The sequence below is a fragment of the Felis catus genome, chromosome A2 (assembly GCF_018350175.1).
Source record: "Felis catus isolate Fca126 chromosome A2, F.catus_Fca126_mat1.0, whole genome shotgun sequence".
NCBI lineage: Eukaryota > Metazoa > Chordata > Mammalia > Carnivora > Felidae > Felis > Felis catus.
In genome coordinates this window covers 121,307,329-121,323,344 of record NC_058369.1, presented here as the reverse complement: position 1 = coordinate 121,323,344, position 16,016 = coordinate 121,307,329, and the positions used below count along the sequence as shown (strand labels likewise).

General features: G+C 48.2%; 1 protein-coding gene across 3 annotated transcripts in view; it reads right to left on the bottom strand.

Annotated features, from left to right (window-relative positions):
* Window positions 1-13,004, bottom strand: part of WIPF3 (WAS/WASL interacting protein family member 3) — an 82,815-nt gene extending 69,811 nt beyond the window's left edge. For 2 of the 3 annotated variants that reach the window (XM_045052550.1, XM_045052552.1), the window contains exon 1: window positions 12,867-13,004. The gene's annotated coding sequence lies outside the window, so the exon portion shown is untranslated. Of the gene's footprint in view, window positions 1-12,624; window positions 12,755-12,866 lie in introns of those variants that run through there. The other variant, XM_045052551.1, reaches the window with a different exon arrangement.
* Between the last annotated feature and the right edge of the window lie 3,012 nt (window positions 13,005-16,016).

Below are 16,016 nucleotides of genomic sequence, written 5' to 3'. Positions count from 1 at the left end.
TCTCATCATCACACTATCACCACCTCCTTCACCACCAAGAACTACAATAAGAGGTGGAGTAGGGTACGTGAGGGCTGGGGAGTGCCGAGGAATGTCACCTTTAATTCAGAGCCGGGGGTGGGGGCGGCAATAGGTACACATTTTGGTAGAAGCTATTGCGTGCTTCCGCAGGTGCAAAGGTGGCTCCAGGAGGGCCACCTCTGTGGGCACAGAGGCAGAGATACAGAAGTGGGAGAACGTGAGCCGTCTGGGGGGCGCTGTAGGCGTGGTGGAGAAGAAGGAAAGGCTGGAACCACAGAGGGGCTGAAATGGCACGACACCATTCTGCAAGTGTCTCTTCTCTCGGGTACGGGTGGACGTCTGTCTTGTTGTGGCCATCCATCACCTCTTGGACACTTTTCCTATGCCTGAGGAATTTCTCCCAGGAGTCCTGCCTCCCTCAGCCAGAAGCCAGGAGCTCCTTTTCCCAGCATCCCTTGCGCAGGGAGCCGACTTGTGACCCCTGATTCAGAGGTGAGGAAACAGTGGATGGGCAAGGTGTGTGGGAACCCTGGCTCCCGGGAATGACGGTCCGGGTCTGGAGGTGGAGGCCCCCGTTGAGCTCTGGCTGACTGATATTCAGCGGGAACGCAAGACCAGTATGGGCCACATCCTCCCAGTTTGCGCTCAAAGGCCCCAAATCCAGATTTTTGTGTGAAATCCAGTTTTGAAATGTGGCTAACTAATTCAGAAAGCACTTTTAAAAATCACTGGGCCAAGAGAACACATCTGCAGGTCCCACAGGATCCACAGACCGCCACAGTACAATCCCTTTACCAGGAGCTAGCGGGAGTCGGCGGGGGGGGGGGGGGGGGGGGGGGGGGGTAGGTGGTAAACCCTCCCTCCTACCCCTCTGTTCCCCTTCCTGCCCCACCGGATTCAGAAAGAGATGTGCACTGGGCTTGCCTATGTCATTAATATAAAAAGTTACATATAGGGGCGCCTGGGTGGCGCAGTCGGTTAAGCGTCCGACTTCAGCCAGGTCACGATCTCGCGGTCCGTGAGTTCGAGCCCCGCGTCGGGCTCTGGGCTGATGGCTCAGAGCCTGGAGCCTGTTTCTGATTCTGTGTCTCCCTCTCTCTCTGCCCCTCCCCCGTTCATGCTCTGTCTCTCTCTGTCCCAAAAAAGATAAATAAACGTTGAAAAAAATTAAAAAAAAAAAAGTTACATATATATGTACACCAACTGAGCTTTTTCAGGGAGAAATCACTTACGGTAAGGGATTTTACACGCTAGCTGCTTTTGCCAAAACGATACACTCACTTTTCTCCCCGCAAGGGTAGTTTACAGTTGCTCACAAATAGAATGTGTGCCTATTTTAAAAACATAAGGAAGAAGGATTATTGCCACTATTTGACAAAAGCTGCTTTCGCTCGTTCTTAAAATACATTTCAATAGGAATCTGAAAATAAGGTTCTCCGTGCACTCATAACTTTTTTATGTTTTGTCACTGTTCCACTGAGTCTCTTTGTTTCTTTGCCTATGAATTGGGGGTTCAGAAGAACAGAGATTTCTTACCTCTGAACTAATAAAGGCGAATGAGCCCCATGGGACAAGCCATTGCTTGCATTATGGTCTCAGCCGGGTCCCGCCACCCTACAGATCAGTCATTTATTTATCAAAGGTGCCCAGCGGCCAGGAAATCATAACCCACAAGCCCATGAGCACATAAGGCACAAATAAGACATTTTCTCGAAAAGCATGTGGCAAAGCTGCCAAAGCTGTAAGGAAAAGGATAAAGAAAAAAAAAAAACACCCTTTTCTCCAGGTGATGGTGAAAATCATCTATGAGTGCTCACTTTCTGCTGTCACTTCCTCATTGTTGGATGAGTAAATGGGCATAGCCCTCTCCTAGGACTTCCCACCTGTCCCATACGCCACCTCTCCCACTTAACACTGTCCTCTTCTGGCCGAATGAAAGTTGATATCCTCACTCTCCTTAATGGTATGCAAGTCCTGGAGGTATTTAGCCTTTTGGGGGGAAGTTGGGGCATGTTGGCCTAAGTAAGCAGGGAAGCGGGGGATGGGGGGCGGGGAGAAATATAAACCACACAGAAAAATCCTTGAACGTTTGAGTTCTAGGTAATAGTACAACAAGTTAGCTCTGACGTAGCATAACCCTTACTATGTGTCTGATCCTGTTCTTAGGGCTTTTGGTATATTTGAATATTTGTATATTTAAGCACCATAACAGCCCAGTCAGATAGATAACTACTATTATCCTCATTCTTCGGAGGAGGAAACGGAGGCACAGAAAGGTTAAGAAAACTACCCAAAGTCACACAGGAAATTAGTGGGGAAGCTGGCATTCAAACTTGGGGTGCCTGGCTCCAAAGTCCATGCTCTTAAGCACCATGCTGACTTAAGTCACTTGAAAATACAGGGCACCTGGGTAGCCCAGTTGGTTAAGTGTCCGACTTCGGCTCAGGTTATGATCTCACAGTTCATGAGGTTCGAGCCCCCACATCGGATCTTGGATCTTGTAAAAATGTAGATTCTGATTCAGTCATCTGGGTGGGGCCTGATATTCTGTAATTCTAACAAGCTCCCCAGTGAGACCAACCCTGCTGGCCTGGGCACCACAGTTTGAGCGGCTCTAGAATGTGGAAAACATGTAAGAAAGGCACAGTGTCCGCCCCAGACCTACTGATTTAGAATCCTTGGGAGTATCTTATCAACAAGTGATTTTTGTGCCCGCGAAAGTTTGAAAAGCTCTGTTGCAGAATATCTAGCATGATGAAACTCTCTGTCCCACACCATTGGAAGAGCCTTTACCGAAAGGCTTTCTATAGACTCATTTAATTTCCGCAGTCTGGATCCATGAAAATGGCATACCGGACTTGGAATTGACGCACAAAAGTGAGAGGGAAACTAAGCTGAGTGCCCACTCACCTCTCACTTCTGTGATCTGGAGGACTTTTAACACCTGAGAAACACCAGCCCTGATGACAATAGCTCCTGGGGCTGAATCTGCTCAGCCCTCATCGGAGATTGTAGTTAATTATCTGCTGAAATGCTTAAAGGATTAATGCAGACTTGTCTATGTGAGTTCCACAATGAAGACATACTTTAACCACAATCTAATATGAAACCTAGTAAGTCACACCTACCCTGAGCTCACAAATTGGTTTCCTTTTAGAAGACTCTTAGGGAAACGCAAATTTGTTCCCAGATCATTCACTGAATTCATTATAATATCTGAACAGTATTTGGCGAAGGGAAAAATGGAGATATTGATAATATTTATCATTGACTCAGGTATTTAAATTATAGTTAAATGCCATAAAAATCGTTGTGTGTGAGGTTCCTAAGGGTGAAAGCAGAAAATATTGATTTCCTGTCTTTTTTTTTTTTGCCGCCTTTGAATGAGCTAAAAGAAGAACAAAGCTTATTAAAAATACATGATATTAATCACACATTTATAAGTAAGTCTCATTTTATATAACAGCTATCCTTCTGAAAAACGGCATCTCTAATTTTGGAAAATCGGGGTATGCTTTAAGTATTCAAAAGGAGTTTGTTATTCAATGGAAGCCCGTAATCAGTGTTATAAAATAATGAGTCATTTTGCAAAATAAATTACCACCTCTTTAATTAATATATTTGATGATGTTAGATTTTATAAGGAGGGTGCTTTTTACTTTCTAAGGCTAAGGTGGTAACTTTTCACTTAGGATGGTGAGTCCTCCTAAACTTTTGAGAGACAAATCCTTTCTTTTTAAGGGTCACTTTTGAGACTTTAAGTATTTTCACCTTATTCCTACTGTTCCAGCTCGGGCCAGAGAAGGGCCCAGCAGATTCCAGCACCTCTAGTCTCACGTCCTGCCTGAAGCTCTGCTAGAACGTCAAACAGTCTGCTTCCAGGAGCCACCTCATCTCTCGCCAGGCAGATCCCTTCCCGTGGCCGCAAGCACAGTTCAGTGACAGCCAAGTGACTAGAGGCCACGCCTCTCAGACCACAGGGCATCACTCCCCGATTTAACACACCACCTTGCACAGCTCCTTAATACGGAGGCAAGTTCTAGATCTCATCCTCCAGTCTTTTCTACGCACCCTATACTTTACCCACACCACACCCGGGACGTTTTCTTACGTACCTTTTCTTTATACCTCTATGTCTTTGCCCATGCTAGTCAGGCTGCATATGACAGCCTCTGCCACCTGGAAAATGACTACTGATTCTCTAAAACATGCTCGGGTGCCAGGTTCTCTGCAGAGACTTCCTCCTACCGTAGGCAGAGCTAACTGTGCGTTGCTGGGGCGGGGAATGTAAAATGGCACAGAAAAGTTTGAAAGTTTCTTGTGATGTCCAACAGTTATCATAAGACCCACCAACTCTACTCCCAGGCTATCTACCCAAGAGAAATGAACACTTACGCCCACACAAAGACCTATACGTGAATATTTCTAGTGATGTGGTTCATCGGAACCAAAATGTAGAAACAACGCGAATGTCCATCGCCCCACGAGTGGATAAACAAAATGGCCAGGGGATGAAATCTTATTTGGCAATAAAAATGAATGAAAGACTGATCCACGCGTTGGCTTGGATGAGCCCAGAAATCATTACACGGAGTGAAAGAAGCCAGTCGCAAAAGGCCACAGACCGTACGGTCCCGCTTGTTTGAAATATCCAGAATAGGTAAATCCATAGAAGTAAAAAGTAGATGGGTGTTGTCAGGGCTGAGGAGATGGAATATGAGGAGTGACTGCTAATAGGTCTCTTTTTGGGGTGATGAAGATGTTCTGAGATTAGATGACAGTGATGGTTGTGTGACTCTGAATACTCCAAAAACCACTGAATTGCACATCTGAGAAGCGTGAATTTTATGGTATGTGAATTACAATCCAATAAGGCTGTTATTGAAAAAACTGGTGCAGCATGATTAATACCAGGGAAAACAGAATCCAGGGTAAAAAAATATTAAAAAAAATTTTTTTTAACATTTATTTATCCTTGAGACAGAGGATGAACGGGGGAGGGTCAGAGAGAGAGGGAGACACAGAATCTGAAACAGGCTCCAGACTCTGAGCGGTCAGCCCAGAGCCCGACGCGGGGCTCGAACTCACGGACCGCGAGATCATGACCCGAGCCGAAGTCGGCCGCTCAACCGACTGAGCCACCCAGGCGCCCCCAGGGTAAAAAAAATATTAATAGAAATATAAAGTGCTTTGAATTAACTGCTCCCATGGGTAACGACAAGTAAAAAGCATAAGAAAACCCTGAAGCAGGCCTTGCATGGTGGAAGGGAGTGAAAAGGGTATGAGCAAAGCTTTGCCACGCGCACACGTATGGCGTGTGTGGAAACCAGTCACAGCCAGCATAGCGCTCACAGAGCCAGGTTGTCAAGGAATTTGAACTTCATTTTGTAGGCTTTTAAAGACAGGAAAGATGTTAAAATACTTTGTGTTTCAAAGACAGCACCCTGGGGCCACGTGAGGAAGAGGAATTATAGGGAGAAGCAGCGAACAGGTGGAGAAATTTGGGGATCCATACGAGCGAGGATGGACATTATCTGAATTAGCATCATGGGATCCAGGCAAGGAGGATATTAGCTTGCATGTTCGGATGGGGGAGAAGAATCAGCCCGGGATAACCCCAGTACTCCTTGCCAAGACAATCTAGGGTTAAATAAGGAAGATGGGAGAAAGTGTGTGGATGGGGGCACCAGGGGTAGATGGGCAGGGAGGAGTGGGTTTACTTTGAAGCATATGAAGTGCTTTCAGCACATGGAAATTTAGATCCAAAACTTAGAAAAGAATCAGGACGGGTGAGAGCGATTCAGGAATCTTTACATAAGGCAGTTGGGTATGCTTCATTCTTGCGTGCTAATTGTATGAAGATCTGGAAACGCATAACACTTTAAAGTACTGAGTTGTCTTCTGTAATTTCTAATTAAGTCAAGGGCATGGCTAATAAAGGCAGCAAGTCAGGTGGCTGTACTGCTGTCTACTCAATAACCATTCCCTCTTCTTCCTCATAGCGAAACCCCTAATTTGTGTGTGGGGGGCGGGGGTAGGAGTTGCAATTTACTCAGCTAAAAATATTTGATTTCTCAGACTTCCCTATATGTTGAGCAACCTTGTGACATCATCCTGGTCAACGAGATGTAGGTGGGAGCAGCTGGGGAGGGCATCACTTTCTGAATAAAGAGGTAACACCTTCGCACCAGAAGGGCTCTCACTCTTCGGATATTTACGCCTTCCTCTTCTTCCTGACTGTACTACAGACGTAAGCCCAGAGACACAGCAGCCATCTTGTGACCATGAAGCAGCCAGATGTAAGATGAGGTCCTATAGGCTAAGGAGGGTGAATCAGGAAGATGGAAAGAGACAGACTCTCTGAAAGCATTGTCCAAGCTCTTCCATCAGCTCTGGACTGCCTTTCCTGGGAGTCTATTTCCACAAGACAAATAAACATATCTGTTTAAGTCAGATTCTTATGCGTGTGTTGTTTTTGTTTTGTTTGGTCGGCTTGGCGACTGAATGCAATCCTAATGGATACAAGTCATATTTGGACTAATATATATATATTTTTACTGTTAGGCATATTAGATTATATTAGCATATAACATATAGTAAGACTAAAAAGACATGACCATTATTTCGATTACTAAAAAAACCAAAGTATTTATTCTTACTACCCAGAAGCCCTAATAGCATTAAGGGGTTGAAGAGGTAGTACAAAGCACTGGATTTTTCTTTTTCCAAACACTGTGATAAAATGTGCAGCTAAACAGAGATTATGGGACTATCCGCATTAAGCAAATTCAGGAATACATACTCTATTAATGAGCATATGTGCATGAAACACCCTTCTGGATGAAGTCAACTGATCTGGCATATTTAAATGGCTTTAGTCAAAATGAATGTTCTTAAAGATGGGGTTGTTCACCTGACTCTCCCAAGAATGACAATCTTTGGAAGAAAGACTCTTTCTACTCTCCTAGGCCCTCAGTAAACATAGCTAAGAAAATAGCATGTCCCCAAACCACAGTTTGCTGGTCCTTCACAGAAGAGCTTTTACTGGGCTATGCTCCGGGATTAGGTCTCCAGAACTATAGTCAATGACATTCTAGGAAACACTTATTATTGCCCTTCTACCACAAAACTTCCATTGTGTTCACAGTAGGGACTATGTTGAACACTTAAGTCCCTACGGCAGCATCGACTGCTTTGAAGACCCACCAGGAGAAAGTTATCCCAGGTTTCGGGACCAGGAAAAGCTGTCCAGGAAGATCTGTTTTTATCTCATGGTCACTGTGGATCAAGTAACTATTTGTGTTTCCTTTCCTCTGTGTTCTGGCCGCTGGGAAGCTCTGGCAAATTTGTAACCTTCTCTCCAGAAACCATACTAGACTTCACAGTAGACTCATCTCTAGAAACTACCTGCATCTTACGAAACAGGCTTATTCTCTAAGTTACCTCTGATTTTATCTTGCTTTCCAATCTGTGTTTTCTTTACCCTGGTTTCATTCTCTATTAATTTTCTGTTTATTATCTATTTTTGTAAACTCCTCAAATGTGTATGGAATGGGGAATATTTAAGGCAGACAACTTTTATTAAAAAAATTTTTTTTCAACGTTTATTTATTTTTGGGACAGAGAGAGAGCATGAACGGGGGACGGGCAGAGAGAGAGGGAGACACAGAATCGGAAACAGGCTCCAGGCTCCGAGCCATCAGCCCAGAGCCCGACGCGAGGCTCGAACCCACAGACCGCGAGATCGTGACCTGGCTGAAGTCGGACGCTTAACCGACTGCGCCACCCAGGCACCCCAAGGCAGACAACTTTTAAAAGCATCAGATGAGGGGCGCCTGGGTGGCGCAGTCGGTTAAGCGGCCGACTTCGGCTCAGGTCATGATCTCGCGATCCGTGAGTTCGAGCCCCACGTCGGGCTCTGTGCTGACAGCTCAGAGCCTGGAGCCTGTTTCGGATTCTGTGTCTCCCTCTCTCTGACCCTCCCCCGTTCATGCTCTGTCTCTCTCTGTCTCAAAAATAAATAAACGTTAAAAAAAATAAAAAATAAATAAAATAAAAGCATCAAATGATAATAACAATAGCTAATTTATTGACCACTGCTATGAATGAGGTACCATTCTAAGCACTGAACCTATCTTATGTACTCTAAATATGAAATAACTACTATTATCAGGCCCATTTGACAGATGAGGAAACCGAGGCATAGCAAAGTTATTTGTCCAAGATCATATAACAGATAAGTGATGAACACAAAATTCAGACCCAGGTATTCTGAATTATATAATTTCTACAAAAAAGAAATAATAATATTGAATTTCTAAAAGAAGCAGAGGCCTTCTGATTTTGTAGGCTGAGTTTCCCATCCTTCAGCTTTTTAAAAAATAACTTTTACTTATTTTTGAGAGAAAGAGAGACAAAGCATGAGCAGGAGAGGGTCAGAGAGAGAGACACAGAGAGAGAGAGAGAGACATAGAATCTGAAGCAAGCTCCAGGCTCTGAGCTGTCAGCACAGAGCCCAACTTGGGGCTCGAACCCGTGAACTGCGAGATCAGGACCTGAGCCAAAGTCGGACACTTAACCGACTGAGCCACCCAGGGACCCCTACCATCCTACAGCTTTACAGGAGATATCTATTATACATCTTGTCCATAAAGTCATGCCTGACGATCCATATCAACTGAGGGGAATGAGACAGTAAAAGTCAAAAGGACAGATGATCCAAAAATAATTGGCTTATGATCTTAGAACATAAGGGTTTTCATCCATTCACTTTCTTGTTCATGCAGTACTCATCATACGCCATGATGGTGCAGGTGCTGGGAACAGAGACGAAGCAGACAAGTACCTGCCCTTCAGGAGCTCAGTTGCAAAAAGGGAGAGTCAGGGAGGTAGAGGGTGTCTTGGGGTTATGAACGGGCTGATAGCAGACTGCTGAGAGCAGGGCGTGACATGATTATTCTAAGAGCAGATTAGCCCTTGGTCTCTCTGTCACAACGGATAATGAAAGTAAGAAGAACCAGCTCCTTTATAAGGCTATTGTGATGATTTCATACATAGAAAGGTCTTAGCCTAGCCTGGCACAGAGTAAGTGTGGAGCACCTGTTAGCTTTTAGCTCCCAAGGCACAGTGGACAGCACCCCAGGAATCCTGCTTTGTCTCACACACACACACACACACACACACACACACACACACACACACACACTCTTATGGACACATGTCCTCATAAGCTCAAGAACTGAGGCTGGCTGCCGCTTCCTCGCAGCTACTCCCTAGGAGCTTACATTCCGTAAGCACTCTTTCCTGGATGTCACCATCTCAGATTCAGTGTCTCATTGGAATACATCACCCATACATGATGAACGTCCCTTCCAGGTGCACTTGAAAATCTTCCACACAGTACCTGCTCCACATATCGTCCGCCTGGCATTTTTCCCATGTTTGCTCTGCTTCACTTTATCTCATTGGCACTTAACCACAGCAGTTAACTACACGATTCCCTTGCTGCACACTGGGTCAGGTTCCCACTTGAACAGGTCTAAGGAAAGACCCAACTAGAATTGCAAAAGGGGGGGTGGGGCGCCTGGGTGGCTCAGTCGGTTGGGCGTCCGACTTCGGCTCAGGTCATGATCCCACAGTTCGTGAGTTCGAACACTGCATTGGGCTCTGTACTGACAGCTTAGAGCCTGGAGCCTGCTTCGAATTCTGTGTCTCCCTCCCTCTCTGCTCCTCCCCCGCTCATGCTCTGTCTCTCCCTCGCTCTTTCTCTCTCCTTCAAAAATAAAGAAAAACATTAAAAAATTTTTAAGAATTGCAAAAGGGGAGTTTCAAGTGTGTTATTGGCTGAAGCTGGTAAGAAAACATACGTGCTGTACCTGCTGGACATCAGCAGGGAACGGTACGTCTCTTCAGTTCTGTCACAGTGACTACATGAGAAGTCACCAATCATTCTCTCACCGATCCTAACTCATATTTAATAGTTCCCTCTCAAAGTTTGTTTTGTCATACTATCAGCAAAGTCAGTCAAACATTACGATTCCTTTCTAAATATTCCAGCAGCCAGATGGCAGGAACACTACTGTGACAAGGCAAAAGTCTCCTAAAGATAACTTTGTGATGCATAATCATGCTTGATGGCACTCGGCTAAGCAGATTCACCTAGAGATACCTCTTTGGTCGCTCCACATAACCCATGTGCTCTAACCCAAAACTTTGTACTTCCAAGAATAAGACCAACCTCCCAACTCTTCAGTATGAAACTGGCTGGTAAAACAAACATGTTTCTACTTCTTCAATAGGTAGAAATATTAAATCACTAGAAGACCACACGTGAGGATAAGTTTTCTCTCTGGACATGATGTTCCTGTACCTTCAGGTTTCAAATATTTCTGCACCAAATTTGACGTCTATTTATAACACGTTGGCTAGAAAACAACTCTTCTTCATCTGCCGAGTTATTCTTGTAGAGTGTGTGGTTTTTCTGTTTTTGTTTTTACTCAAGCGGTAACAAACATATCTTTATAAATTCTAGGATGTGGGAAAGTTGACGGTTCCTCCCTGGTGAAAACTCTGTGTGTTCTCTAGAGTTCACTACATTTTGGTTTCTCGTAACTTTTCTAGATTATATTATTTAGTGTGTGTGTGTGTGTGTGTGTGTGTGTGTGTGCGTGTGTGTGTGTTTGAGTAACTGCAAAATCACAACCTGTTCTTTATGGTTTCTGAACAATACATCCCCTAAAAGAGCGTTGGCAGGCTAGGCCAGCTGGCTTTCTCCTGTTTCTAAAACTGTATGTTCTTAGACACACACACTTCTTCCATCCCTTCTGCTGCTGGCTAACTTCAGCCTGTGACACAATCTCACACGCACAATTATATGAAAACAACAGAGACTCCTGGAAAGGAACAAAAAGGGGGCAGGGCAGGAAGCCAGGCTTCCAGTCTCTTTTTCCTGCTTCAGGTGGCCAAAAGTTGCCTGTTTCTCATCATACGTACAGAATTTGAAGTCTGTGTACCCAGGGTCTTAACCCTGGCTCCCCCGAGTAAGGCATTTAAGGCGTTTTAAATGTGTGTGACTTTATTTGCTCATCTGTAAGATTGGCAGAATAACAATCTCTCCCCCCCTTAAAGAACTGACTCATACGGGGTGATGTGGTGAAGGTCTCTGCGGCGTATAATTCATTCCCCGTTTTTTCTACACTTTTATTGGTTCCCCTGTCCTTTTTTTTTTTTTTCTTTTCTGATTCGGTTTTTGTGGTTTTGAAATGTGTCTCTAAAATGCACTGGCTGGAAAACTGCACTAATCTGTGTGCTACCACAGTGAGTGGATTTTTTAGCATTAAATTTTCATTTACTTTTTTTTTTTTCATCAAGGTAACCCATACACAAGCCAAGCGCACAAATCTCAAGGGAATGACTTTATAAACATCTGTATGTCTACACCGTGGAATCAGTACTAAGGCAAGGTAGAGAGCATTTCCAACACCCCAGAAGCCCCCTTCATGTGCTGTCCAGGTCATTTCAAGGCCCAAAGGCAACCCTGCTCCTAATACGGGCGATGCTCCTGCACTGCCATGATTAGCTTTGCCTGAAGTTACCAAAAAAACCACAAACAAACCCAAACAACCCAACCCAGGGAAGGCCGGGGTCCCAGTGATATCCTGTGGCTGACCATAAGAAATAGACTTCCAATCCTTCTCCTGGAGAGATAAAAGATTTTGGAAATAAGGGATGGGGAATGAACTTTCTCAATCGCTCAGTCCATGCAGAACAAGGCCCTCATTTTGCAGCCAATGACCCCAGGCTCTCTCGGGGAGGCAAAGTGACAGTCCAACTTCCTGCTACAGAGTAACTTTGCCTCCGAATACTGCCTTCACAAAACACAACAACATCCTGAATGTCAGGGATGCTATCTGGGCAGCCCGGGCCAGCCGGGAACAGCTCCCCCGGGCCTCTCCCAGCAGAACTTCTTTCCAGGGAGCAGCGTGCACTCAGTCCCCACGCGGCTCGGGCTCCTGCCACAGGCACACCCACGCGGCTGGCACGCGGCGCTCGGAAGGCACTGTTCCTGCGAGCCTGTGCCCGCCTGCCCACGGGGGCAGGGCTCGTTCCTCACACCCCCTTCCCAAGTGCCCTCTCCTGCAGCCCTGCTCCTCTCGCGCCTCTCTGAGGGGGGGGGGGGGGGGGGAGACAGGCTCTACCACCTTCTCTGACTCCTTCAAATGACTCCAAAGCCCATGTGTGGCCAGATCTAAATCGCCAGAGCACAGACTACCGACCTCAGGAGCCTGGAGATGAGCGCTGGGAGGGGAGTCCCGAGACTCGCTTGTCTGGCCCCAGCCGGGTCACTAAGCACCAGCTGTGTGACCCTGGACAAGTCATTTCACATCTCCAGACTGGCTTTCTCGTTGGGGGCTGCTTCTGTACCCCCAAAGCCACCTCCAGCCCTGCAATGTCCTAGCTCTTTACTCCGCGCCAGCTCTTCCTGCGACTGCCCCCTCCTCAGCGAGACCCCAGCCTTTTGTTCTGGGGGGGAAGCGGGGAAGAGAGCAAGGGAGAGCTGGGCGAGGACCAGGCCAGGCGGCCTGGGCGCCAGGGGCCGCTCACCGGACAGTCGGGTCGGGGGGTGGGGGGAAGTCACCAGGCAACCCCGCGGTGACCTCGTTCCCTCCGCGGTCCCTTTACGGCCCGGCCCAGAGGCGCGGCGCGACGGGCAGAGTGGGGGGCGGGGATCCCCGGACACCGGCGAGCGCGCTGCACCCCTGTCCGCGCCGCGGGCCACTCCGCGCCGGGACCGGCCCGAGCGGCCGCGGCGACAGCGCGTCCCCCCTCTCCCTCCAGGCACGGACCTGCACACGCGCGCGGACCGCCACCTGCCGCTAGCCGTGCCGGGGGCCGGACAGGAGTCGAGCCCCGGCCGACGTCGCCGCCGCCGCCGCCGCCGCCGCCGCCTCCTGGCTCGGGGCTCAGTCCAGCAGAGGCCGTGCTCCAGGCGCCGCCCCCGCGACCACGCTGCGTTCGGTGCTGCGCTCGGTGCGCCCGGCTCCCTCGCCGCCGCCGGCTCTGGTGCTGCCGGGACGCGGAGGCGGGGCCGTCGCCCCACCTGCTCCGCGGGCTCCTGCCCCAGCCGCCTCCGCCCAGCTCGCGGGGACGCGGCCGGGCGGGCGGGGCGGCTCCGGAGCCCGGGGGCGGGTCCCAGCGACACTGGTGCGCCACTGCCGGTCCGCGTCCGGAGTCAGAGCTGCCGAGAGAGGGGGCCTAAGGCACCGCCACTCTGGGAACACGCCACTGCTTCCTCAGTGTACCGCAAGATAGTTGGAACCCTTCTTATGCTCCGGGAGGCGGCATAAGCTGTGGTGACAAAAGGGAGAACAAAATGGCCTTTTGCCCCCTAGGAGTTCACGGTCCACAAAGAAAGTAATGGGCAGCTACGATCCAGAACCAAGAGCATGTGTGGTCGTAGAGGGGGCACCTGATCCAGACTTGAGGGGGGGGGGGTCAGGGAAAGCTTCTCCGGGAGGCGAGGTCTAGGACACATGAGCTAACAAAGATGAGCATGAATTAGCCAGGTGGAAGAGTGGCCGGGGGAGGTAGATGGTCCCTGGTGCAGCAAGGGAAGCGAAGGCCGACTGTGTTTGAAAACCGAAATAAGTTTGAGCCCCAAGAACTTGGTGTGGCCAGCAAATCCCAGTGACGCTTCATGTTGAGGCCTCTTGGAACCCACAGAAAGTGTGTGTGTGAAGCTGGATGTACGCCTTCAGGTACAGTGATCCTTTGTGAGGATTCCCTATCTCCTGTGTTCTGGCCTTCCTACGAGTGGAGGAGCTAAGAGGATACTCATGGACCCTTCACTCAGCCCTGCGGTATTTGAACACCGGCTATGAGCTGGGCCATCTGCAGGGCCCTGAAGCTGTGCCGGGGAGGGAGGCAGGGTCTCTAACACTAACGGCACCTCTGATCTGGGGTGGAGGAGACACCTGCGCTCAGCGGTGTGCCCAGGCGTATATGAAGTGCATGGTAACACGGGAAGCAGCAGTTAATGGCAGCAGGAAGGATCTCACACCTGGTTTGCAACCTGTCTTTGGGTTCAGATTCTGTAGGAGCTGCTGTCAAAGTGTGTTCCCACGCAGCCCTTAGCTGGTTTCTTAATTACTCATGTTCATAGCGAGGACAAATAATTCACTTTGGCTGTCTTTCACTCCTGGGTTGTCAAGAACATGGGTTTCTGTTAGATTCAGGTGTATAAGGGCATAAGGGTAGTCAGTGCAAGCCAATGAGGTACTTGCTTCCTGCCTGTTTGGCCCGTGTTTCTCCCGCCTTTCCTCCTTGAGAACCATAATAAATGATCCCGGGCATGAAATCTGAAACCTAAAATTCATAAACAATTGTGCACAGGTGAACGCTACTTAAAAAAAAAAAATCTGAAACATAACCAGACGCTTCTCCTCTGAGTCCCTAATGCTTGTTCTCATTAAACAGACGCGTGATGACTAGAATTATAATACAAAAAGGAAGAGAAGATAAATTAGCAGAGAAGACATTTCCATGAGCCCAGAGAGTTCCCGTCCGGTCTTGTGTGGAGCGGCCCTAGCGGGAGCCACTCAAACAGATAGGCTGCTGGCTCTGTCATTCCCTCTCCCATGTTCTTTATGCCTGCACGCAAACAAGAGACCTGGGGCCACTGCAACCAGATGACAACCGAGAGACAAGGAGCATGAGGCCACAAGGCCAATGTGGATTACAGAGCGGGAAACAAAGTCAGCCTGGCACTGCTGGGCATTCGAAGCAATTCCAGCAATAGCCCGCCTTCGAACTTCTTGCTCTGTGAGAAAAATAGTCCCTGTTTATTTAAGCCGAGGCTGGGTTTTCTGTTCCTTGCAGCCAAATGTAACCCCAGCTGATACAGTGACCCAGTGAAGGGCAACGTCTCTTCTCTTCCAAATGCTCACAAACGCCTGTAATAGCTCACCTTTCGCCCCTTCGACTTGGAAACATGTGTTTACGTCTGCTGTGACCTCCTGAGCTTGTCAGGAGACGGGTGCTATAGAGATCTTAAGCGTGTTCTACATGCATCCACATCAATTCTTCACGTGTTTGTGAGCAGCCGTGAGATGGTGATAATGTACTGGCTCTGGGAGTGCAAAGATCAGTTCACAGCCCTGCCTCCAGGGAGCAAACAGCTTAGTAGAGGACACGAGCTTGCAAATGGAGTTTTACACTTCCGTGCAAGAGAGGAGTTTGCCTTGGACGGTGAGGTAATATAAGAGAAGAAATGATGAACTCTGTCGGGTGTGGGAAAGGAGGGGGACAGTAATACCTGGGCTGGGCTTCCACGGATGAACTGGGATTTTCCCTGTCAGAAATTGGGGAAGGGAGGCCATTTCTGTCTGACAGAGCTTGGCAGTCCGGGAGCCTCGAACTCCACAAGTCTGAAACCATACTCACAGTCTTCCTCCCAAACCTACCCCGTTCTGGGTGCCGCTCATCTGCCCAACCGTCCAGTTGGACCACCCAGCAACTTCCTCAGCTACCTTTCCCTCATCACTCTTCCCCGAGGTGGATTTCTTCTCTTGGATCTGTCTGGTCTTACCCACAGGCACCAGTGCCACACCTGATCCTGGGGCCCGGCCCCTCTCTCCAGCGTGTCCACAGCAGCCCCCCCCACTGGTCACTCTGAAACATGCTGTGTCTCTTCTTCCAAGCCTTTCTTCACAGTGTGGCCAGAGAGATCATCTTGAAACCCAAAGCTGATATTATTCACCCCCATTATCTGTCCCTTTGCTCTGATGATAACAGCTAAGATCCCGGGCATTGTCGGAGGCCCTCACAGTCTCTACTACTACTTGTTCAGGCCTCTATCCCAGTCTCTTCACTCCAGCCTTGTGGGCCTGCTTTCAGATCCTTGAGCAGGTAACATTCTTTCTGGTTACCGGCCCTTTGCACATGCTATTCCCTTTTGTAGCGAACATCACCCAAATGAACACCTCTTCATTTTTCAG